Source organism: Nilaparvata lugens, chromosome X, assembly GCF_014356525.2.
Source record: "Nilaparvata lugens isolate BPH chromosome X, ASM1435652v1, whole genome shotgun sequence".
Taxonomy (NCBI): Eukaryota; Metazoa; Arthropoda; class Insecta; order Hemiptera; family Delphacidae; genus Nilaparvata; species Nilaparvata lugens.
The window spans coordinates 39,342,935-39,367,657 of record NC_052518.1 but is presented as its reverse complement, the minus strand read 5'-3'; the positions used below and the strand labels follow the sequence as shown (position 1 = coordinate 39,367,657).

Genomic DNA, 24,723 nt, shown 5'->3' with positions numbered 1-24,723 from the left:
GATACTACACATTAGGCGAAAAAATAGTCGGTAAGAATGTTCCCTCTGATCCCTTCTCTGTGGTTCCGGTTCGCCCACATGCCTCAGCGAACAGTGTCCAGACGTGCGAATGCAAGCCCATACACGTATGCTCACCCGAGGCAAACGTACGTGTGTACACCGTTTATGTCGAATGGAATTTTTCATGAATAAACGTTAATAATTCAACTGATAACTACTTTTTCGAATAAAGGGTTGTTATTTTATTTTACCAATACAATTTTTATCCTTCATCATGAATTTCAAGGGTAGTAATCATCAAAGACCTTAAAGAGATATCTTAAAGATGCATCTTTAAGGTCTTTGGTAATCATTGAGTTCTCTTAATATTCTTAGTTATTGGTTAACCAATTTGTGGGTTACCCTTGTTTTAAATTAGCTTTTTCAAATTCAAACACGTATTTCAATTATTGTCAAAAAATAATATAGTGTTAAGTTGAGTTGCTTGAGCTTTGAATTAGGCCTACCTATTGGTTTTTTCAATTTTGATTATAGTATTGCTTAATTTCTACAAGAGGAATTACAACCAAGGCTTTTGTAGTATGCTAATATTTATAGCTTTATTAGATTTAAGGAATTTTTAGATTAAACATAATTTTTTTAAAAGGTAAATTGGTAGGCTATCACTCATTTTATTATGTAAGTCACTATTGGAATAAGAATTCTTCTCAAATCATAACAAGAATGGCTTGAGATAGAAAACTTTTGCAGTGTAGGTTATCTTTAGTATTAAAACAGAACATACAGTACGGTATTTCTAACAATATTATTATAAACGAAAATATGTGATCAATGATTATACTGCTAGCTTACTCAGTAAAGGATTTCAATATTCAGCCTAATCCAGTAACTTACATAGATCATTTTTGTCTAATCTGTTTCTACTCTTAACAAAGAGAGTTTGACACAATTTAAAAATTTGACGATTCCCCGATCCAAGACCATGAGGAATACATCTTACTCATTGGAAGTAAGTACCGGTAAGTAAAGTGTTCTTTATGGGTTATGGCTGATCGATACAGAGTAAATAATAATTTGTTGCAGAGTGAGATATCAGAGTTTTTTATTTATATTATATGTAAGATCATGTCATATGAAAAATCTATGTATATTCTTCAATAGTGCTTATGAACCAATGATATGTATATTGACGCTCTGGTAGGATACTACCGTACTTGAAAGATTTACTCTTGGTCACAACAGTAATATTAAGAATAATATCCTGATACATGAGAATAAGGGTATGATCACATTGAATGGGTATGTGCAAATTTAATTCGAATCATGCATGACCCGAAAAACAAAATTTGAAACACGTTGCTCACACTGAACACAACCAAGTGCACGCTTACAGTGTGAGTGTTCCTTTTGTTCTTTTCAGATATTGTACGTTTCTCGTCTGCACGCTTGTTTATGGATAATTAAGTGCGCTCTTGCACAAATTATATTAATACTTATGATGGTCTCTTCTAGCATGCAAAGGCTAGAGTCCCCCAACTGAGTAAAGATTATCTTCTAAATGGCAGGGGTATCATTTTAGCGCAATTAATAACCCAATACAGTGTTGCTATAAATTTGTCTTTCATTCCTTGAACTGTTATTTCATATATGCTAAAAATTTGTATAGAATTTGAACATTTTCTGCTCATTTGGTTTTGAAAATGCTGATAAAACACACATAAACACTGGAAACGCCAATATCTAGCACACCTTCTAGACCATGCAATAGCCTACATAACGAATACATCTCAAGTTACCTGAAATTTTGTACCAAACGTAAGAATTTTCTCTTGAATTTTTAAAAAGCTAAGAAAACGCTGGTAAGAGCAGAACAATCGCCTATTCTGGGCGATATAGAAGTCAATAAGGTTTAGTTATTTTGAATTTCTAAACCCTATAACTGAACTTGTATTCAACATTTTTTTGTCAATTCTTGAAAAAGCGCATACCGTATTGGTTGTCTTTGAAATGTTTTTCAATTACGGTCTCAGTCACTACACCTCCATGTTTACGGAGGTAGTGTCTTAGTGCGCCTCTAGAAGGTTGAACATTAACTTTATTTCATTTTGATAACTTTAAAGTGAAAAAACACTCACATTCTTTTGGTGTGGCAACTACTGTTTCGAGTTTCTGTTTGGCTTGAGAATGTACAACACACCAGCACTAAACGGTCGTCGTTACACGAAAAGAATGTGTTTTTTCAGTTTAGAGTTATCAAAATACAATATACTTTGTAATACTGTAATATTGATAAAAAATATGGATAATCAACAATGAATCAACTGAAACACGACTTTCTTACTTATCCGGGTGAGTAAATAGATTAATGGGTGAAAGAATGAGTGTCATTTTACTTCTACCTAATATATATTAATATAAAATATAATGTCAAAAAACTGATATGTTTATACTTCATTCAGTTCTGCTATTCGAATTACAGCACGATCTTTAATAACTTCTGCTTTATCAATTACCCACGGTTGTGGGATCAGAGGAAACACATACCGTAATTCAAAACACTACAGGCAGTTTTAATGAATCTAAACTTTGAAAAAAGTATAGGTATATACAGTAGTTCAATTCAGGGGTGCCCACAAGGGGGGGGCATGGCGCAATTTGCGCCATCAACATTTTTGGGGGGGGCATGATTTTTTTATATTTGATGTAAACATTTTGAATCATGGCTAAAAAATCAAGCTATTAAATAGAAATATTATCCTAATGTAGTTAATTTTAATACTTTTTCCCACCTTTACAATGTTATATTTTACTAAGTGTAACTCAATATACAGCATAAAAAATACAATTGATAATATTTTGTAAGCAGGAATTTTAGTAATTCTAAGCCTATGAGTTTGAAGGTAAATCTTTGACAAAAATAAATTATAACTTCAACATCCACTATTATTCTGATTTCCTTTGCTTAATTAATTTTCAATGGTCCTTTGAGTTTCCTTGCTGTTGCAACTTAATTTTCTTAAAAGCACAATGATAAGTTAAATTGTAATGTACATCTCAATCTAATAATTATTTTAATCTCGAAGGCGTTTCATGATGATATTAATGTCTCTGAAATGGGAATGCAATTATAAACAACATCGCAAACTCTAGTGAATTTGACAGGAGAAAAAACTTCTCTTGTCAAAAATTTGTGAAAAATATCAAATGAAGCAAATTTCAATCTTTCAAATTTACACCCTATTTACCACACAGTAATCAAGTAATTAGTGTAATGCTTTATTACTTTTTTCTGTTTTGTATAATAGTCCAGTCGAATAGTTGTTTTTCAGGAAACAGCCTGAAAGAATTTTTCGCGACGGTTCTATATGTATTTTGGGGCCCTGAATTCTAATCTGAAATTTGCTGACACGCCAGAGGGCGGCTTCACCCCTGAAATTTTGGACTTTTTTAAGTTTTCCATCTAATCTCGAGAACCTTGAATTTTTCGAGAAAAAGCATTCTCTATATAACATTAAAGATACTTAAATTTATATTTAAAATATAAAACATAATAAAATTTTCAATAAATTGAGTGGTTGCGCAGGATTCCACGATTTTTGATTCCAGAGCTAAGAGTTTTCAAAAAAAGGGGTATTTTTTTAAGGGGTTTCCAAAATTATGCAAACCTACCACTTCTACCCTATACAACTAGGTTCTTTTTCTAGTAATGATAGAAATCCACACATCACGTGAATTAACAATATTAATTCTGAACAGAATTCCTTTGGTATTTTTGAATTTAGTAGTGGTGGGAGGGGGAATACACCCAAAAATAAAAAATCATGTCCTACAGCCAAAATTCAAATTTTCATTATAATACCTTTTCATGGCCTTCCTAACAAAAAAGAATCACATTTCGGCTGAAATCACCTTACGAGGGTTATGTTCTATGAGAATCACTCGTAAGATTTCAGTATTTCCTAGTGGGGGGCACACATAAGGATACGTCCAGGATCAAAACTTTAATCACTTATGACTTTTGACTGAATGATCACATCTCCTCGTACTACAGCTCGTTCATATCAGCACGTCAAGGCGGTTAAAAATCATGTATCATGTCACTAAAATTTGTTAAAAGAATAGGAAATTCTCACTTTAGTGTATTTCAGCTCATATTTCAATGCATAGAAAAATGACCGATTTCTATATTCAAAACTGTCGGTAACTCAAAATGATACTTGGTCTTGATTTGAAGAAAATAATCTCCTCTTTTATGGGAGGTGAATGATTTTTGTAAAAAATATAATCGTAAAGTAAGATACGTTTGTTTCAAAAATCAAGAAATTTGCGATATTTTTCTTATTTTCACAGTCTTGACAGTTTTTCGATATAAACAATAATTCAAGATCAATTTAAGGCAACTCAGCTTATAGAGCATGAAATTTTCTCTCATTTAAGACCAATCGCAAGTTTCTATCATGTATTGTACTCATTTTAGAGACTCTTTAATGACAGTAAAATCGCAAGAAAAATTAGAAAATAAAGATACCTAATCATTCAATTGGCTGTAACTTTTTAACGGTATTGGAAACAGAAGTATAATTTATGGGAGTGAAAAGAGGAGAAAATTAATCACAACATCGACTACTTTTTGGATTTTTTATCTGATGTGTTCCACAAGATACGCACCATTGCATATGCGAGACTGTGAAAATGGGGGAAATATCACAAATTTCTCGCACATTTAAAGTTGCGTATCTTTTGGAACACTTCAGATAAAAAATCCAAGAAGTAGTCCTGCGCTACCACTCAATTCATTGGAAATTTAATTATCTTTAATGTTATATAGAGAATGCTTTTTCTCGAAAAATTCAAGGTTCTCGAGATTAAATGGAAAACTTAAAAAAGTCCAAAATTTTGGGGGTGAAGTCGCCCTCTTGCGTGTCAGCAAATTTCAGATTAGAATTCAGTGCCCCAAAATACATATAGAACCATAGAAAAAAATTCTTTCAGGGCTGGTTCCTGAAAAACGACCATTTGACTGGACTATAAGTTGTTATCCTATTATATTAAGCGAGCAATTTCTATATATCTGTTTATATTTTTCTATTTTTATATCTGGCTATCTGGTTATATGGTTATTCATGTTCAACGGATCTCGGAAACGGCTCTAACGATTTTCACGAAATTCAGAATGTAGTAGGTTTATGATATCAAAATTCGATTGCACTAGGTCTCATCCCTGAGATAACTCCCTGAAGGACATGAAAAGGATAATTCATCCTTGGAAAAATAGATGATGATTTCGTCGTCTGTCGATAACAGAAGATGCGTGTGCCTGTGTGGGAGATCAGCTGTGTAATCAATTAGCTTATTGTATCTCGCGAGAAATCTAGAAATTTTAATTGACTCGATCAAAATACAGTAATCTGATTTGTTGAAATGAGATGGTATATATCTTAATATTCAAAGTTAATCATTATTTTACAGTTCTAAGTGATAAGTGAGTGTTATTTTGTTATTCTATTTGGTATGTAAACAATCCAAATTAGAAGTTTTATGTTTTCAAATATTTGGACTAAAAATTTCACTTGAATTCAAGTGTATCCTACTTTTTGGAATATAAAATATTCCAACTATAAATTTTATAGTGTATAAATCAAAATTCGGGGAAGAAACAGTTTTGGGCTGTGCCTGTTAGTCCTTCCCCAATCATTTAAAGAATTGAGTTCTGTTTATCAATGAATAAATAACGAGCAAAGCTCGGTGCCCCGATATTTGGTATTAATAAATAGAATTTACAAAATGTACTTGTTCAGATGATATCTTTATTCCAAAAATCAAACCATTTAAAGATTTTGACTTGTGTTATTTACTCCTGTAATGTTAAAAAGCAAATACTATCAACAACACAACATCAGTGACAACCTGTTCCAATTTATGATAAATATCGGGGCACCGAGCTCCGCTCTGGAGTACCTACAAAAGCATATACAAATTATTACGAAAGAAGAAATTATAATAAATATTCATAGTTCATACAGAAAGGTTCTATCTAATCACAGTGGATTGAGATTGATTCCTAGAGGAATGCAAAAATTTCTCTCACAAAAGCATGTTAAATTAATCCTGATTAATTTCATGAAACAAATCACAGAAGACCATCTCAAGAAGATAGCTTATCTGATTGGTTCTACTGGAATTAATCAGGATTGAAATTGATAAATTTTTTCAATGTCCTTCAGCGAGTTTCCCCAGGGATGAAACCTAGTGCAATCGAATTATTATATTATAAACCTACTATGTTCTAAATTTCGTGAGAATCGTTAGAGCCGTTTTTGAGATCCGGTGAAATACAAACATAAACATCTAAACATTTAAACATCAAAACATCTCAACAGAAATCGCTTGTTTTATATTATAGGATTTAGAATACCTAAGCTTGCCGACATTATATATTGTATGAATAAAATCGTTCCAAATTTGTATGAATGTTTAGGTACCAAAATTGCTATGCAATATTCTTTTGCAATAAAGAATTATCAATTATATTATTATTCAACTTTTTATAAGTAACCTTAACATTCAAAAAGCAAAGCCTCCCCTACTTATCTTTCAATATCCTATTAAAATATTTGTCATGTAGTTTTTCCTGATGTAATTTAGTACTTTCTAGTCCTCCCGAACAAGAACGGGTGCACTGCTAGTCTCAAAAATGATATCAAAAAGATACTTTATTTCTATTTTAATAGAGATAAGGAACGATGGTATATATTTTTACAATATTATGAAAACAGAAAGAACTCCTCACAAGACCAAAGGTAAATAATGTCATTTAGAAGATTAGAATGTAAGATGTGAATTTTATTGTCATACACTGACTAATGTTGAAAACTAAAGGGTTGGGAATTGGGGTACTTTGGGGGGGGGGGGGGGCATTACACTTGAATTGGGGGGGGCTTGCGCCATTGCCCTTGGGGGGGCTGGGCACTTCAATTGAAATATTATTCATGATTGTAAATGTCATAATGTCAATAAAAAAATGACGGTGTTAAACTATACAGTTAATTTTGTAGACCTACCAGGGTACACTATTTTATAAATTGTAACTCATTCTCTATTAAATGTCAAATTCAAATTCAAATATTCTTTATTCCATACAAAATACAGATTACATTGTATTACAGAGCATGTTTTACTGGAATACCCCTACAAGACTATTCGTCTGAGTGTAGGGGGTTGGTTCTTGTTACAGTGGGTAGCCAATAGTCTATTCATAATATTATATAGGCAATAGAATGTCCGGCTTTGTTAACAAGAAGGTGAGTATAAGATAGTTTGTATTAAAATTATGAAATTAAATATTACCTATTACATTGTTCATTGACGAAATTTCATAAACAGAAAAAGATTGATAAGAGTAACATATACAGATTCAAGAATTGAAATATGAATAAATTCTTGAGATTGCACGAGTGAAATATATTTTGTATATACTTATTGTAAAAAATAATGGTAGCTTCTCATATAAAAAAAAAATTACCGAGGAACAGAAACCAGCCGATTCCCCAATGACCATCAAAAAGAATATAGTAATGAAGATATGTAAATCTATAAACGATTAAATAAAGTGTGTGGTAAATATAAAGAGAAGAAAGGTAAGTTATGAAAATTTATAATCTCAAAAATGAAAAAAAAATCTATGTATGTATAAGAAAAGCTATCAAATTAATAGAGATGATCTTAGTGCCAATAAACAGACTGAAGCAGGCTTTCTGACGACTCCCAGCCCAGGCGGTATAGCCACCACTCCACCTTACACTTGAATGCAGCCCCACTGCATTCATCCATATCAGTTCTTATCTCAGCGGGCAAATTACGATAGACCATTTGAGCCAAATAAAAAGGTGTCCTCAGCTCCACTCCATGAACCACCTGCGGCGTCGCAAAACCGAAGTTAGCTCTATACCGTGTAGGATAGGTATGTAAAATATCTGATAAAATTTTAAGTTTATTAGTTTTTAGGTAGATCAATAAAGATTTAATGTACAATTGCCTTACATTTAAAACTGTAAATTCTGTAAAAAGTTGTGCTGTTGGATATCGGCATTCCTTATTTAAAACAGTTTTGATAATTTGTCTCTGCGACACCGCAAGCGGTTCAAGGAGGGTAGCAGGAAGGCCTCCCCAAACCAGTATGCCATACTGTATAATAGACTGGACGTATGCGTAATAGACTGTCTTACACTGCTTCTTGGTCAAAACTTGACTCAACTGGGAAAAAGCATACAGTAGCCTTCTAAGTCACTGCTTCACCAACTGGATGTGCGGACTCCAGCTTAAGGTGTTATCAATTGTTATCCCAAGGTACTTATATTGATTAACTCTTTCTAAGTTTTGACAGTTGCAGGAAATTGAAGTAGAGTCCCCACATGAGTGAAGTTTCAGGTCTTTGTGTCCTGGATCTTGCTGATTACGGGTTACTATAGGCATGTACTTGGTCTTGCTGATATTGACAGTCAAAGAGTTGTGGTCAAACCAGGCCTTAATTCTAGACAAGTCAGCTGTAGCGTTCCTGTATGCGTCGTCCCATAATTTACCAGTTGAGACCACAGCCGTATCATCAGCAAATAAAAAAAGTTTACTTTTGATGCTCAGCAGTGGTAGATTATTAACATATATCAGGAAGAGAATAGGCCCAAGAGTACTCCCCTGCACAACCCCGTAATCAACTTGCTCCAGGCCACTCAAACTATCATTGATCTGAACATATTGAACTCTGTCTTTCAGGTAGCACCTGAACCACTGTAAAGCTGGTTGTTTGATACCCATCATCTCCAGTTTTGTCAAGAGCTTCTCCCTGTCGACTGAATCAAATGCTTTTGCTAGGTCAAGATAGGTAATAATTACTTTGTTCCTCGTTTTTATATTATCTGCAATATATTTAGATAAATCAAATAATGCATCAGAAGAATTTTTTGATTTCTGAAAACCGTATTGTGAGGTGGATAGAAGGTTATGTCTGTTCAAGTACTGCATTAATTGTATCTTTACGCATCTTTCAAGGATTTTTGAAAGTATAGACAATAGTGAAATGGGACAATAATTGGTGTAATTATTTTTTGTGCCTGATTTATAAATTGGAATTACTTTTGAAATTTTCAGAATGTCTGGAAATTCACTTGCCTGGAAGCTCAAGTTTACTAAATGTTGAATTGGGTGTAGGAGGATGTGAACATTTTCTTTGATCACCCTAGCAGGTATACTATCGTGGCCTGGGGCGCTATTACCTCTCATGCTATCAATTACGTTCTTAAGCTCATCTTGTGTAACAGGCTGGAATTCAAATAGGGACTCGATAGCATGATCGGAATCATTTATTTCTGGCTCACCCATAGGAGTTAGCGAGTCGGCCAAACTCTTCCCCACTGAGGCGAAAAACTTATTGAAATTGATGCTAACATCGGTAGCATTCTGTTGAGTCCGCCCATCCTGCGCGAAAACATCGACCGGAAATGCTACCTTTTTATTAGGTTTACCAGAAACTTCATTTACAGTTGACCAAATAACTTCTTGGGATTGTTTGAGACTTCGTCTAATTTGTTTTTATAATAATTGAATTTAGCTTGTTTAATCAGGGAGTGTAATCTATTTCGGTATTGTAAGAATTCATTTTTCAGGTTAGCATTGAAAGGTTGTTTGTTCAATCTCTTTTTTAATTTGTCCCTATGCCTGATTGATTGTATTAAGCCTATGCTAATCCAAGGCTTCAACTTATTATTTCTTGCATTTACATGAATTATTCTAGTATTTAATTTTATTGTATTCTGAAGAGTTTCTATAAAAAGGAGTGTTGCAACACTCACATCAGATTCATCACAGATGGAGTCCCAATTCTGTACTGAGAGAGCATTTTGAATTCCTGTCCAATCTACCTTTGAGAAATACTGATCTTTATTTGTGGTCTTTACATCCTTATTTGATAGAATACTCAAACATATGGCATAATGGTCGGACACAGCAGTTTGGAGAATAGCAGCTGAGGCATTAAATGATAGTGGCAATTTAACAAAAAAATGGTCTATGCAAGTGTTGCTGGCCGGCCTTGTCACCTTGTCTATGCATGCTGTTAGTCCTGCTTCATTCATCACGTCAATGAATTTTTCCTTTATGGAACCTGGGACAACGTTCATGATATTGCAGTTTAGATCTCCAGCAAGTATTTGCATTACTCCATTCCTTGACTCTTTGAGATAATTATCTAGAGCATTCAAGAAAAGAGGTAAGCTGGAGTTGGGACTTCGATACACAGCAAGGACTTCACAGAGTGTTCCCTTCCAGTCAAAGTTTATCGATAGACAGGTGGCCAGACCGCCCAGCTGAAGCTCTCTGCAAGTTACTGAGAGATCACAATCGATGTATACGACCACACCATCGCACTGGTATTAAATGTATGCCAGCTATGAATCATATTAAGTCTAAAAAAGCTTTGATAATATATATATATATAATATTTATCCTACACGATTCAAAATCAACACTTTAACTCCAGAATAGAGTTGAGCGCACTCATAAATACATCGTACTCAAATTCGTTTAAAAAGAAACTAATTTAGTTTATCAACAATGTTTTTATAATTTATTGTTGTTCAATAACATGATAATTCTTATTTATAAACCATGACTCTGCTAAACTTAATACTTTTGTAAAAGAAGTAAGTTTGAATTTGAATCAAGTCTTCTATCTTGAAACAAGTAACCTACAAATTGGTTAACCAATACGGTAACTAAAAATATTAATATAATTCAATAGTGCTAATGAACAAATGATATGTCTATTGACTCTCTGGTAGGATATTACTTGAAAGATTTATTCTTGGTCACAACAGTAATAATATGAATAATATCCTGATACATGAGAATAATGGTATGATCACATTGAATGGGTAAGTGCAAATTTACGTCGAATCATGCATGACCCGAAAAACAAAATTTGAAAAATGCTATTGAAACACGTTGTAACCACTGAACACAACCAAGTGCATGCTTACAGTGTGAGTGTTCCTTTTGCTCTTTTCAGATATTGTACATTTCTCGTCTGCACGCTTGGTTTATGCATAATTAAGCGCACTCTTGCACAAATTATATTAATATTTATGATGGTCTCTTCTAACATGCAAAGGCTAGAGTCCCCCAGCTGAGTTAAGATCATTTGCTAAATGGCAGGGGTATCATTATAGCGCAATTAATGACCCAATTCAGAGTTGCTATAAATTTGTCATTTCATTCTTTGAACTGTTATTTGATATGCTAAAAATTTGTATAAAATTTGAACATTTTCTGCTCATTTTGTTTTGAAAATCCTGATAAAACACAGATAAACACTGGAAACGCCAATTTCTAGCACACCTTCTAAGCCCTTTTGATAGCCTACATATCTAATATGGTACACCTCAAGTTACCTGAAATTCTGTACCAAACGTAAGAATTTTCTCTTGAATTTTTAAAAAGCTTAGAAAACGCTGGTAAGAGCAGAAAAATTGCCTATTCTGGGTGATATAGAAGTCAATAAGGTTTAGTTATTTTGAATTTCCAGACCCTATAACTGAACTTGTATTCAACATTTTTCTGCCAATTCTTGAAAAAGTGCATACCGTATTGGGCGTCTTTGATTTTTTTTTCAATTATGGTCTCAGTCACTACACCTCCATGTTTACGGAGGTTGTGTCTTAGTGCGCCTGTAGAAGGTTGAACATTAACTATATTTCATTTTGATAACTTTAAAAGTGAAAAAACACTCACATTCTTTTGGTGTGGCGACGACCGTTTCGAGTTGCTGTTTGGCTTGAGAATGTACAACACTAGCACTAAACGGTCGCCGTTACACCAAAAAAATGTGTTTTTCAGTTTAAAGTTATCAAAATACAATACATTGTAATAATATTGGTAAAAAAATATGGATAATCAACAATGAATAAACTGAAACACGACTTTCTTACTTATCTGGGTGAGTAAATAGATTAATGGGTGAAAGAATGAGTGTCATTTTACTTCTACCTAATATATATTAATACAAAATATAATGTCAAAAACTGATATGTTCATTCAGTTTCGAAGCTCTGCTATTCGAATTAAAGCACTATCTTTAATAACTTCTGCTTTATCAATTACTCACAGTTGTGGGATCAGAGGAAACACATACCGTGATTCAAAACACTAAAGGCAGTTTTAATAATTCTAAACTTTGAAGAAAGTATATAGGTATATACAGTAGTTCAATTGAAATATTATTCATGATTGTAAATGTCATGTTAATAAAAAAATTACGGTGTTAAACTATACAGTTAAACTATTTTATAAATTGTAACTCATTCTCTATTAAATGTATGCCAGCCATGAATCATATTAAGTCTAAAAAAACTTTGATTATATATATATATATATATATATATATATTATATATATATATATTATATATATATATATGTGTGTGTGTGTAATATGTGTCCTACACGATTCAAAATCAACACTTTTTTACTTGAAAGTTTTGAAATAATAATGCATTAATTTAGTCTTGAACTCCAGAATAGAGTTGAGCGCACCGGTAAATACATCATACTTAAATTCGTCAAAAAGAAACTACCTAATTTAGTTTATCAACAATGTTTTTTTAATTTATTGTTGTTCAATAACAATTCAAATTTTAACCTACATAATAAATTTCAAGGGTAGTTTCATTGAATTATATTAATATTTTTAGTTATTGGTTAACCAATTTGTAGGTTACTTGTTTCAAGATAGCTTATTCAAATTCAAACTTACTTCTTTTACAAAAGTATTAAGTTTATCAGAGTCATGGTTTATAAATAACAATTATTTATTTATAAACCATGACTCTGATAAACGTCTTTATCAAAAGTCTTTAATCAAAAAAAATTGCATGGTTGCCTGTAAAGTTGGTATACGGGCGAAAGTTTTACGTGACAACGACTTTGAGTGGTAAAATAATTTTAATGTGAATATTCATTCGTATAGTAGGAAGAAGGATGAAATAATAACTCACAATGAGAGTGAGTGAGAGGCACGCGTCCCTTCCACTCGGGCATGGTTAGCCCACGCCCACCTAAGAGCGAGAGAGACAACCATTGACTTGACATTTTGAATTAGTGGCGCAGTCGCAGGAGATTGCTTGCGGCGCCTGCGCAGGTTGACTGCTCCGTTTCACTCTCTCTCCAGGTGAATGCTTCGGGTTGCTGGGCTTGCTGCTGCGAGCGTTGCTTGCCACTGCTCCTATTCGTGCTCTTTCCAGATGACCGTGAACCGAAACGAACGCTCTCACTCGCTCTCATTGTGAGCGCATAACGTGGGAACGTAATGCAGTTTCTTGAAGTGTCTCCCGGCAAACCAATTTATAAGACATTGTCACGTCAAAAGTGATTATCAGTTGAATTATTAACGTTTATTAACGATAAATTCCATTCAACATAGGGTTTTCAATGTAAACACGGGTTGAAGTGTACGCTTTTGAACAGCTGATCACCTGATGGTTCTAGCCTTGTAGTTACGTAAGCGACGCTTGTAGTTACGTAAGCAACGGTAACAGTATACATACAGTATGGAAACTTGGCTAGTACCCTGACGCAAAAATCCGCCATCTTGTTAGAAAGCGCCGCATTATAGTATTGATGGTCGGTTCGGATCACTTTAATGATCCGGATCAATTGATCTCATTCACTGCCATGAGCCAATCAGAAGACCAGGATTGGAACTTCCCAAGGTCACGTGACGTGTCTAGTATTTGCGTCATGTAAAAAGCATTGGTTGGATAGGCGTTTTATTGACAGTTTCCATTCTGTACCTATTCTGTGGCCAGGGTACTAGCCGAGTTTCCATACTGTATGTATACTGTGACTAAGGCACAGAATAGGTACAGAATGGAAACTGTCAATAAAACTTCTATCTAACTAATGCTTTTACATGACGCAAATACTAGACACGTCACGTGACCTTGGGAAGTTCCAATCCTGGTCTTCTGATTGGCTCGTGACAGTGAACGAGATCAATTGATCCGGATCATTAAAGTGATCCGAACCTACCATCAATACTATTACAATGTGGCGCTTCCTAACAAGATGGCGGATTTTTGCGGCAGGGTACTATAGTAAGGTCCACGTTATAATGGCAGTGAAGAAAGATAGGAGAAAAACGTTGCCAAGTCTCTCCATTTTGCCACTGACTGTACACAGCTTTTACTCAATTCATCCCATTAAATTAAATCTAATAATAATCATCATTTCCTTGATGGAATAATCAATTTAATGTCAAATTGATCAAGAAAATATATTTTTTTCATAATTTGATTCAAAAATTTGCTTTCATAACTGAGATCAGATTTTATTTTTATACAAACCTGAAGTGGAGGCTAATTTAAAAAGCTGTGATACAAGAATCTGAATATCAAAACAACAGAAATCGAGTTATTTGGTTGGTATTCTATTCCAATTTCCTTTAAAAATAATAGGAAAAGAGAAATCCTATTTAAAAATAAGTAATTTCAATGGATTAATTCTTAAATAACAATATATAATATTTTCAATATTATTTATACCAGTACGAGTAGGTCTAACCTATATGGGTAGGCTAACTTAAGCATGGATGAAGTCTACGATGGTTATTTATCAACTTTTAAATGTCATTTCAGGTATTTTAATTTGTGTTTCTCATAAGGTAATGTTTAAAAATTATTTCATTGTTACAAAAATACATTTTAAATCATTATATGACTTGTGTACTCAAGTATTTTGATAGAATGAAGAAAAAGAATGGCAGCTGAGAATATGGTTTGTTCAGTTTTGTACAGTCACTGTCAAAAGTAAATATAACATATTCTGGCAAATAGACAACATTGCAAAGCGAGAGAGAGATAGTGCTATATGTTTTGTTGTATGATAGAAAAGGACAGCAACAGTATTGTCAATCGTACACTGCCATTATAATGTGGACCTCACTATAGCCAAGTTTCCATACTGTATGTATACTCTGCCCAAGGAGGATCTTGGAGACGAAACAATAGGCTATCCCCAAAGACCTTAAAGAGATATCTTTGCATCTTTAAGGTCTTTGGCTATCCCAATGGTACACTCTGACACCACTTTTTCCCGCACTAGCCATCTTGGATTGACCATAATTCAAATTATGTCATTCCAATTCATGCATTTTCTCATCATTTTTCATGAATGATTATTATCAATGGCTCTAGTTGAAAATAAGTATTTGAACAAAATTGATAATACCAATGTTTTTATGTATATACTAATAAAATCCAAATACCACTGACTTCTCACTGATAATGATTTGTGGAAAACTACTTTAGACTACCGTATGGATTGCAGTGATTGGAATAGATTCGTTATTTCTGCACTTTACAAACACATTGAGTTTTTCTCTATGAATAATATAGCCTAGTTCATAAAGCTATGCAGTTCCTATTCATAGTTGAGAAAATAATTCACTATATAGGCTCACTAAATTAGTAGTTTGCAAGTGATTGATAATGATGTAACAACAGAAACTAGTTTCTCAATTTCTTAATAAGTACATTCTGGGAATCTTACCAATGCGTTATGATAGTTGGAGTGGGGGAAACCTGCTCATGCGCATTCTGAGACAGTGCACCCTGACTTATGCTCACCCCAGTAGCTTCCTTATTGGCCCTAGGTGCTCACTAACAAATAATATTCTCAGGATATTCTTACTTTACGTTACAATAGTTCTAAAGGATTCAAAATAGACCATAAGCATTGATGAATCAATACAGTAATGTTGAAAAAAGCCATATTATTTTTTTCAAAATAGTTGAATGCTTTGTAATGCTAATACAGTTTATGTTTGAAGTATGATGTAGGATAAAAGAGAAAGGGAGACTCACCAAAACATAAATATGTTTCCAACTCTGACGAAAATCTTTGAGTGTTATTAATGCTAGGATTTACCAAGTCAGTCAAATAAAATTTGATAATGTAGTGAAAACATGCACTGGCTGACACTGGACTGGAGTAAATCACCCATATATGTGATTTTGTCTTGTCAATGGGATTACAAACCCATGTTTATGTCATCAATGGATTATTGAACCCGGGCCTCTGAATCATAAAGCCAGCATCTAATCCAATCGACCATGGCCACTCCATATCATGTTTTAAATTCAACATACTTCTGTGCAACTTGATGCATGGGCATATGTGTTATTCTATCAGGTAGTTTGTACTGTAATCTTGACTTACCTTACTTCACAATAATTGAACACGTTTCGATTCTCCATGATATAGTATACATTTAAAACGTAGTATAAAACACCACAATTATTGCAGATTCACAATAAAAATATTTGGCTACTATGAATATTCATTGGAGATGTAATTCCCAACAGAAATTGTCAAAGTTGATTTAAATACTTTACTAAAAAAAGGGTTTACAGAATAAATGAGTGAATCAGCTCCCCTATAAAAAATGAGAGGCTATTCAAAGTTCACTACAAAGGGGATTAAGTAGAGCCTATAAAGGATCCACTTAAAACAAAGCCTTTACTTCTCAGTCGATTACTGTTTATTCATCCCATAAGTTTATTATTCGTTTTATATAATATTATAAGCTATAACTAGATACTGAAGCTTTCTGTAATATCAGAATAAATTCATGCACAATGAATAACCTGATTCTCTGAATAAATTGATTATTGGTAAAATTATGTCAAAAATGATTGATAAACAGAGAATGACTATACAGATTAAACTATCAATTACTAAGATATCAATTATTTACATATGACTCAAAACATAATTCACGACCTTGTTTATTTGAATGCTAGTATTTTTAGTAACAAAAATGTCGTACTTTTCATTTTTAAATACTTTTGTTTGTATAAAATGAGTGTTGAATGAATTAACTGAATAACAATACATAGTGGAGTTTTATTTTCCATATCCATAATAATAATAATATTGAGTGACCTGGCTGGCTCAGGTCTGGTGTCAGAGTTTTCAGGTCGCAACTGATCAATTTCAGGGCCTCTGACATGACCTAATGACTGCTTTTTAGGCAGCTGGGACCGACGGCTTAACGTGTCCATCCAAAACACGGGAGTGGCCCAAGATAAATATCTTGCCCGGGCCGGGATTTGAACCCGGGCCTCTGAATCATGAAGCCAGCATCTGATCCACTCAACTACGGCCACTCCTTCATATCCATGTAACTGTGGTTAAGGTAATTGTTATGGACATTGGACATTTAATTCTTGACAGACTATTCTAGATAAAAGTATATTAGTGTTTTCTCCTATTACTAAAATTTTTTTCGGGAATGGAATTTGTGATAATTATTTTTTCACAAGTGCCTACAATAAGATTAAGATGTTTCCACCTTAAAATAATAACTATCAAATCTGACTGACAGCTTTGGTCATGCCTAAGAATTTTTTGTGTTCCTTTTGAATTATTTGGATGGAACTTGTATTTATTGTATTTAATCAGTATTGTATGCTTGAACTCAACAATAAAATTAATTATCCATCTATCTATCCAAGTGTAAATAAGTGAGCAAATTAGTAAATTTATAATTAAAGTTATAAATCACTAACCTGTGAAAAGTCACTCCTGGAGTCTTCTTTGAGCTTCGATTTGTACATCCAAATGCACAACAGGTTACCATTTTCATCAAAACTTTAGTTTTTTTATTTAAAAATCAATTAAATGACCACATTAGCACATAGGTACTGTAATGCTATGACTGCAGTTGCAGTGCAATGTTTTGGTCAAACAAAGATGGCCGAAAAGCTGCGCGGGCCAGAATGCGCGGAGACAGCCAAACTTTGTTTTGCCCTTAGACCATTTATAGAATAGACACGTTGGGAAGCCTAGCCTCTAAAGCCAACATCTAACTGCCAAATCCGCCCACCTTGACGTCACAACCAAGCTAACAACAATGAATTGAATAACAACAATGTAAGTTAAACGGATCGCATGAATTGGGAATATCTGGAACTCAAAATATCTTGCAGCTGGCCGGAATTGAGCGCGCCTATTGTAGCCAGATTCGATGGTGAACTTTGGTGTCACATTGTAAAAATTTCATATCAAAATCCTTAGCATAATCAATCATCCAACTTCAATTTATTTTGTCCACTCAAATAAATTGATTCAACCGTCAAAATATTGACCATTATATTTTTATATGATTTTGTCATTGCCATCTCGATCATACTGTCAACTGTTCCAAGGAGGATAATAAACTGGTTACCTACCATAGCATCGACAAACCACAGCCAATGAACTCTATACTAACTAGAACGGGCTGTCCAATGCTAAGCTACAGCCAAAAGTGTGTAAGGCGGAGTGAGTGAGACAGGCCTACCGTGTGGGATTCCCTTCTCTCTCGTACTCATACATTTAAGCAGGTTGTTGCAGCTCTTGAGTACGATTTTTCATTTTTAAAGTTGAAAAACGGATTTAAATGAGTATTAGGGCTATCAGTATTAGATCACAACCTTTCCTCTTGAATATTGTGATGTATTTGTCGTGAAATGCGTAGAATTGAATAAAAATACGACCGAGAAATTGTGATGTATTGTGTTGCATTAGGATGCAAGAATGGGCCTGTTAAAGGAAATGAAATACCATTTCACATGTAAGTCAAACATTTTTAGTAAAGAAAGAAAGAGATATTTATTGCCAAAATCATTAAACAAACTTTACAAATGTGAAAAATATAAAAATTTTCATATACAATACATTACAAAAACTTAAAATTAAAATATTTTCCATTTAAAAATCGATTATAATATTATCATTGGCGTTACCAGCAAAACTAAGTAGTTTGAGCGATGGCAACGAGTAATCAGTCGGCTATAATTAGTGGCTTGAGATTCAGTCGAAAATAGAAAAAATATAATAAAGAAAAAAGAAACATATGGAATGTATGAAAAACTAGAAAAAAAATAAAATTTTAATCCGAGAAGAAGAAGTACTAAGAGTGAAATACTAAGAGAGCAGAAAAACTAGAATGAATTCATAATAATTTAAAAACTCAAAAGAAAAAGAGATGATTCATGAAATTATTAATCTACAATTCACTGTACAAATGTAATCCATTTAGTAACATAATGTAATTCATTTGTAGCATATATGCAATTCCTTTTGTAAGCAAAGAGAGAATTAGAAAAATAATACAATACAGTACACATGACACAAAAAATAAAACTTAAACTCAGAGAGAGAAAATCAATCTGGGAGTATAGCCCTACTAATAATAAATTGAATGAGGTGTAAAAAGATGTATATGGTTGCTGATATATTTAACAAGATTTCTGATATACAGTTGCCTTACTGACAGAACTCCGAACTCCATAAAAAGTTGCTGGCTAGGGTACCTTCTATGCACTCCTAGTGCTGCCTTGAGGATACTCTTTTGAATAATATTTAGTTTATTGAAATGAGCATTAAAAGCACCACCCCAGACCCTAATTCCATACTGAAAAACTGATTGGGCGTATGCAAGATAGACCATTTTACTTAAAGATTTCTCTTTTAGTAAGCTCAATTTATAAAATTTATGAATCATGAATTTCATCCTGCTACACATCTTATCTATATGCTTATTCCATCTTAGATTTGGGTCCAAAGTGACACCTAAATACTTTGTTTCAGTTACCCTCTCTAACACAGGATATGAACAACTCATATCATCATTGTTGGGGTCATTTAAGCAAGTCCTTTTATGTACTCTAACTGCATTTACATTATCTATTTTGTCAGTTGGCTGTGTACTCGAGTTCGGAGAAAATGTCATATAAACACTTTTTTTATAATTCAATGTCAAAACATTCTTCACAAGCCAAGACCTCACCCTGCAAAGTCCACTGTTAGCAAGAGATACAACACTGTCCCACGAGGATCCAGTAAAAGCTAATACAGTGTCATCCGCATAAGACAATATCCTACACCCCTGAATAGGAAGACTCAATAAATCGTCTATGTAAGCTAGAAATAGGATCGGGGATAATACTGTTCCTTGAGGTAGGCCAAATCCTGACAAAGCTATTTTACTCTCCCTTCCATTCAAATTAATCACTTGTGTTCTGTTTTCCAAATAACTAGCAAATAGTCTTAATACTGGACCACGAAAGCCATTTCCTTCAAGTTTCTCAAGCAGGTTTGAATGAGGGATGGTGTCATACGCCTTAGCCAGTTCCAGGAATACAGCTAAAGTTTTTTTATTTGACTTATAGTTATTTGTTATTATATTTACAAGTTCAGCCATGGCATCCTCAGTGCATTTATTTTCTTGAAAACCATATTGATATTTGTTTATTAAATTGAATTTATTCAAGTATGGAACAACCTGTTGTTTTATATTTTTTTCAAAAACTTTGGATATATTACTTATAAGGCTAATTGGACGATAATTGGTTGGGTTTGTTTTATCTCCTGACTTGTGTAATGGAATTATGTTGGCAATTTTGAAATGACTTGGGAAATGCCCTGTTTCCATACATTTATTGAAGATTAAAGTTAGAGTTAGAGCTATGAAGTGGGCTATTCTTCTAAGACAAACGCTACTTAAATTATCGAAACCAGGAGCAGCACTATTTTTTAAACTATTTATCTGATTTATAACTTCATCATAATTTGTGGGACGTATGAAAAATGAATTCAGAAATCGAAAGTTAGAATTATTACCAGTTTCTTGAGGAAAATTTTCATTTTCTTCAAATAGTTTTTCTGCATATGTCTTTCCCACCTGTGAGAAATAATTATTTAATAATTCAGGATCAATATCAGGGGGGAGCTTATGACGTTTAGTGTCTAATATTTCCTGGATGCAGTTCCATACCTTTTTATTGTTTCCTTCACATGATTTCAGTTTGTTTTTATAGAATTCGAATTTAGCTGATTTAATAAGTTTATTTAATAAGTTTCTATAGGCTCTATACCTCTCTTTCAATGTGACATTAAAAGGTTGTGGTCTGGCCAGAGCATTCGAATTGTAGCGCCAAATCCCTGACTACAGTTCAGCCAATAGCAGGCTTGTTGGCACCAGTGCCGACCGTCCAGCTGTTTGGCTTGTCGAGAAAAAAAGCCCCAGTCATTCTTGTTTCGTCCATTCGCTTGTCTTGTCAGCCCGTTGTCTTGTTGTGAAGACCGAGTTTGTATTTTTGTCATGTAATTTCGATCGGAAATTTCTTGTAGATAATTGTTTGAGTGTAGTGTGTGTGAATTATGAATATAACAGCGTAAATAGTATTGAATTGAATTAATTTGAATCAGATTTGAATTTATAAAGAATCCAGTTTGAGCTTTGTTCAAACACAGTGTATGACCTGCAAGTGGAACACAGAATCAACACGAAAAAACAGCCTGGAAGCGAAAACCTGTCTTTTTCCCAGATTTCTTCCCACCCTGAATCTGATCAAAACACCTAATAAAGGCTTTGAAGGGCAAGTAGACAAGCTTGGATTAAATCTGGTGAGTTTTTGCTCTTTTTTATTGTTCATTAATGCAGAGTTTAACTGTACAAATAACCTGGCTCAAATTGAAGATTAAATTTTACCCCTTGTTTGTATTTGATTATTTGAATAGTAAATTACAGTACTCTAGTAGCTCTAGCCTGAGCTTTGTTCAGAACATTTCTGATCCTCCGAACCGTGATGAATTTAAATTTGTAATTTGTTGATTAATTCACACACATTGGATTTAAGCAGTTTCGTGTTTGTCCAATGTTGGCATGTTCAGAATGGTCTGATCTATGCTCAACTTAGTTGTTGTAGCCTTGTTCTAAGAGCAAGGTTTCTTGTCAATTTGTATTTGTCTGAAATAAAATTTATTTCAGTTTAAATTGTAATATTCCTGAAACTAGGCTCATTGTGCTCTTTTTCGGGAATTTGTTTGTTGGAATTTTGTATTGTCCATTTTGTTATACATGTTAGTGAAGGTTAATCACAGCATGATTTTGTTTGTTCAATTCAACAAGTTATCGTTTGTTTGTGAGTTGTTGGAAGAACATTATCTAATCATATAGTTTTGTCTTCAGCAGTAACTTATCTCGTGAATTGATAATCAAAGTTTGACTTTGATAACTTACTAGTCGTGATTCTTCCTTTCATCTAGTTTTTGAACTCATTCTTGTTTTATTGTCTGTTGTTTTGTATTGTTGGGGCTGAATTGTTTTGTGTATGAGTTCAAGATGGAGGAAAAATTACAGAAACAAATCAGGGTTCATCGCGCTAAACTGGAACAATTGTATGCCAGATTGCAAAGGATTTATGAACTGTCTAAAAATGTCTCTGATCCAAAAGTTGCTGAGCAATTTTTAGTGTTGTATCCTCGGGTGTCTCAGACCATTTCAGATTATGAAAAGACAGAATTAGTGGTTAATGAGTTGGAACTTGAGTTGAATAAAGACTATGTTGTAGCATTCAACGACTCACATCTAGATCTGTTTCAGTATATTGAAGTAGCGGCTAACACTCTCAAACAGAAAGAGGCGACTGATGCTATTGCTCAATCTTTGGCAGCTGCAGCAGCTAGTGCACAGCCGGTCGTGTCCGAGTCGGTACTGCCCAAAATCGACCTTCCGAAATTTGATGGGAACCAGACTCAATGGTCGGTGTTTTATGAACTATTTAAGGCATTGGTACATGACAACAAGAGTTTGAACGATCAGCAGAAGGTCCAATATCTTGTAAGTAGACTTACTGGACAAGCAGCAAATATTTGTCGTCATTTGCCACCATTGGCGAACAATTATCAAATAATTTGGCAGGCATTATTGACCCGCTATAACGATCCACGGGTGCAAGTCGGTGCCTATTTCAAAAAAATTTTTGAATTTCGTCCAATAAAATCAGAATCAAAAGCAGGTTGTATTGCGATTTTGGATGGGTTTTGCAGCTCAATCAATGCAGTGAAGAGATTGCGACTCACTGATTTGTCAGACTCGATATTCCTCTCTCATGGCTTGAGATTGCTGGATCCAAGTTCTCGTAGAAATTTTGAATCGGCCGTCCGTGACAAGGCTATGCCAACTTATGCCGATTATGTCAAATTCATTGAAAAGCAAATTAAGACTCTTCCTTCTGATGAGAAACAGTCTGAATCGTTTAATATGAAGCACAAAAAGGATAATAAATCAAAGGTGTTTGTGGTTCAATCTAATGATTCATCTAACGATGCATCTAGTAAAAATCCCAATTGTCTGAAGTGCTCAAAACCGGGTCATCGGTTAGTAGATTGTGCAAGTTTCTTGAAAATGACTCCTTGGGATCGTTATTGTTTGATTAAAGGAAAGTTTTGTTGTTTTCGTTGTCTTGATGTGGATCATTTGAGTAGAGATTGTCGTAGTAAAACTCAGTGTGCTCAATGTCGAGAATCTCATCATTCGTTATTGCACTTTTCCAGATCAAGTTCCAATGAAGGTGTTGCGTCCTCGTCAAACTCCAAGGCAGGTGGCACATCACCTATTAGTTGTTGTTCTACATCCAACGATGTAGAAAATTCGACCGTTGTGTTGTCGACTGTCACTGCACATATTCGAGATTGTAATGATCAGCTTTGTGATGTTCGTTTCTTGGTTGACACCGGGAGTCAGTATCATTTTGTTACAGCCAAATCGTGTCGGCGTTTGAGACTACCATTCCAGCCCATGAAAACCGTTGTTCGTGGATTCGGTGGTGGTACTAGTGAAGTTCGAGGTTGTACTTGTGTGTTGATTCAGTCGAAGTTGGATCCTACCATCAAGCTTTCGATGGATGCCACAGTGGTAGATAAAGTCATCGACAAGTTGCCTTCTTGTGAAATCGACAGATCCAAACTTCATCATCTTGAAAATCTCACACTGGCTGACGACAAATTCTACCTTCCTAGTAGAACAGATGGCATCATTGGTGCAGAGTTAGTTCCTCACTTGCTACGTGGGAGTCCTAGTATAGGTGAATCGCACGAATTGATGACTGTTAATAGTGTCTTTGGTCACATTCTGATGGGGAGAGCGCCGATTCTCACTTCAACAACGAATGTGTCGAATTGTTTTACAGCCATCTGTAGTCCATTCGTTAGTAGTCCATCGTTGGATAGTTTTGTGGAACGTTTTTGGGAGTTGGAATTGTGCCCTGCACCAAGCTGTCAACTGAAACCGGAAGAGTTGGAGTGTGAGGTAAATTTTCGGAAGTCTGTACATCGTGTGAATTCTGGTCGTTTTGTTGTTGCCTTGTCATTTGCGGAGCCGCCCAGCAGCTTGGGAGATTCGTATGCTGTCGCTAACACAGACTGCTGACTTTGGAGAGACGACTAGAGCTTGACAGCAATACTCGTATTTCATATCATGAAATATTGATAATATTGATCGATTACCTACGTCAGGGTCACATGTCGTTTGTAGCAGATCAGACAGACCAAGGTGGTTACTACATACTGCATCACGCCATCATGAAAGCAAGCAGCACTACCACGCCCATCCGAATTGTATTTGATGCTGGTTCCAGAACATCATCGGGTTTGTCATTGAACCAGGTTCTTCATGCTGGTCCCAGATTGCAGACTGACATTTTTGTTTTGTTAGTTAATTTTCGTTTGTTCCCAATCGCACTAACTGCCGACATTAAACAAATGTATCGACAGATATTAGTGGAGGATTCCTGCCGTCGTTATCAGCGTGTATTGTGGAGATTTTCGCCGGAGGATCCAATCGAAATTT

General features: G+C 34.4%; 1 protein-coding gene across 1 annotated transcript in view; it reads left to right on the top strand.

Moving 5' to 3' along the window:
- Positions 1-693: 693 nt before the first annotated feature.
- LOC111054360 overlaps positions 694-24,723 on the top strand; it is a 162,980-nt gene continuing 138,950 nt past the window's right edge. Inside the window, exons 1-2 of the mRNA XM_039443245.1 lie at positions 694-1,019; positions 17,077-17,241. The gene's annotated coding sequence lies outside the window, so the exon portion shown is untranslated. The remainder of the gene's footprint in view (positions 1,020-17,076; positions 17,242-24,723) is intronic.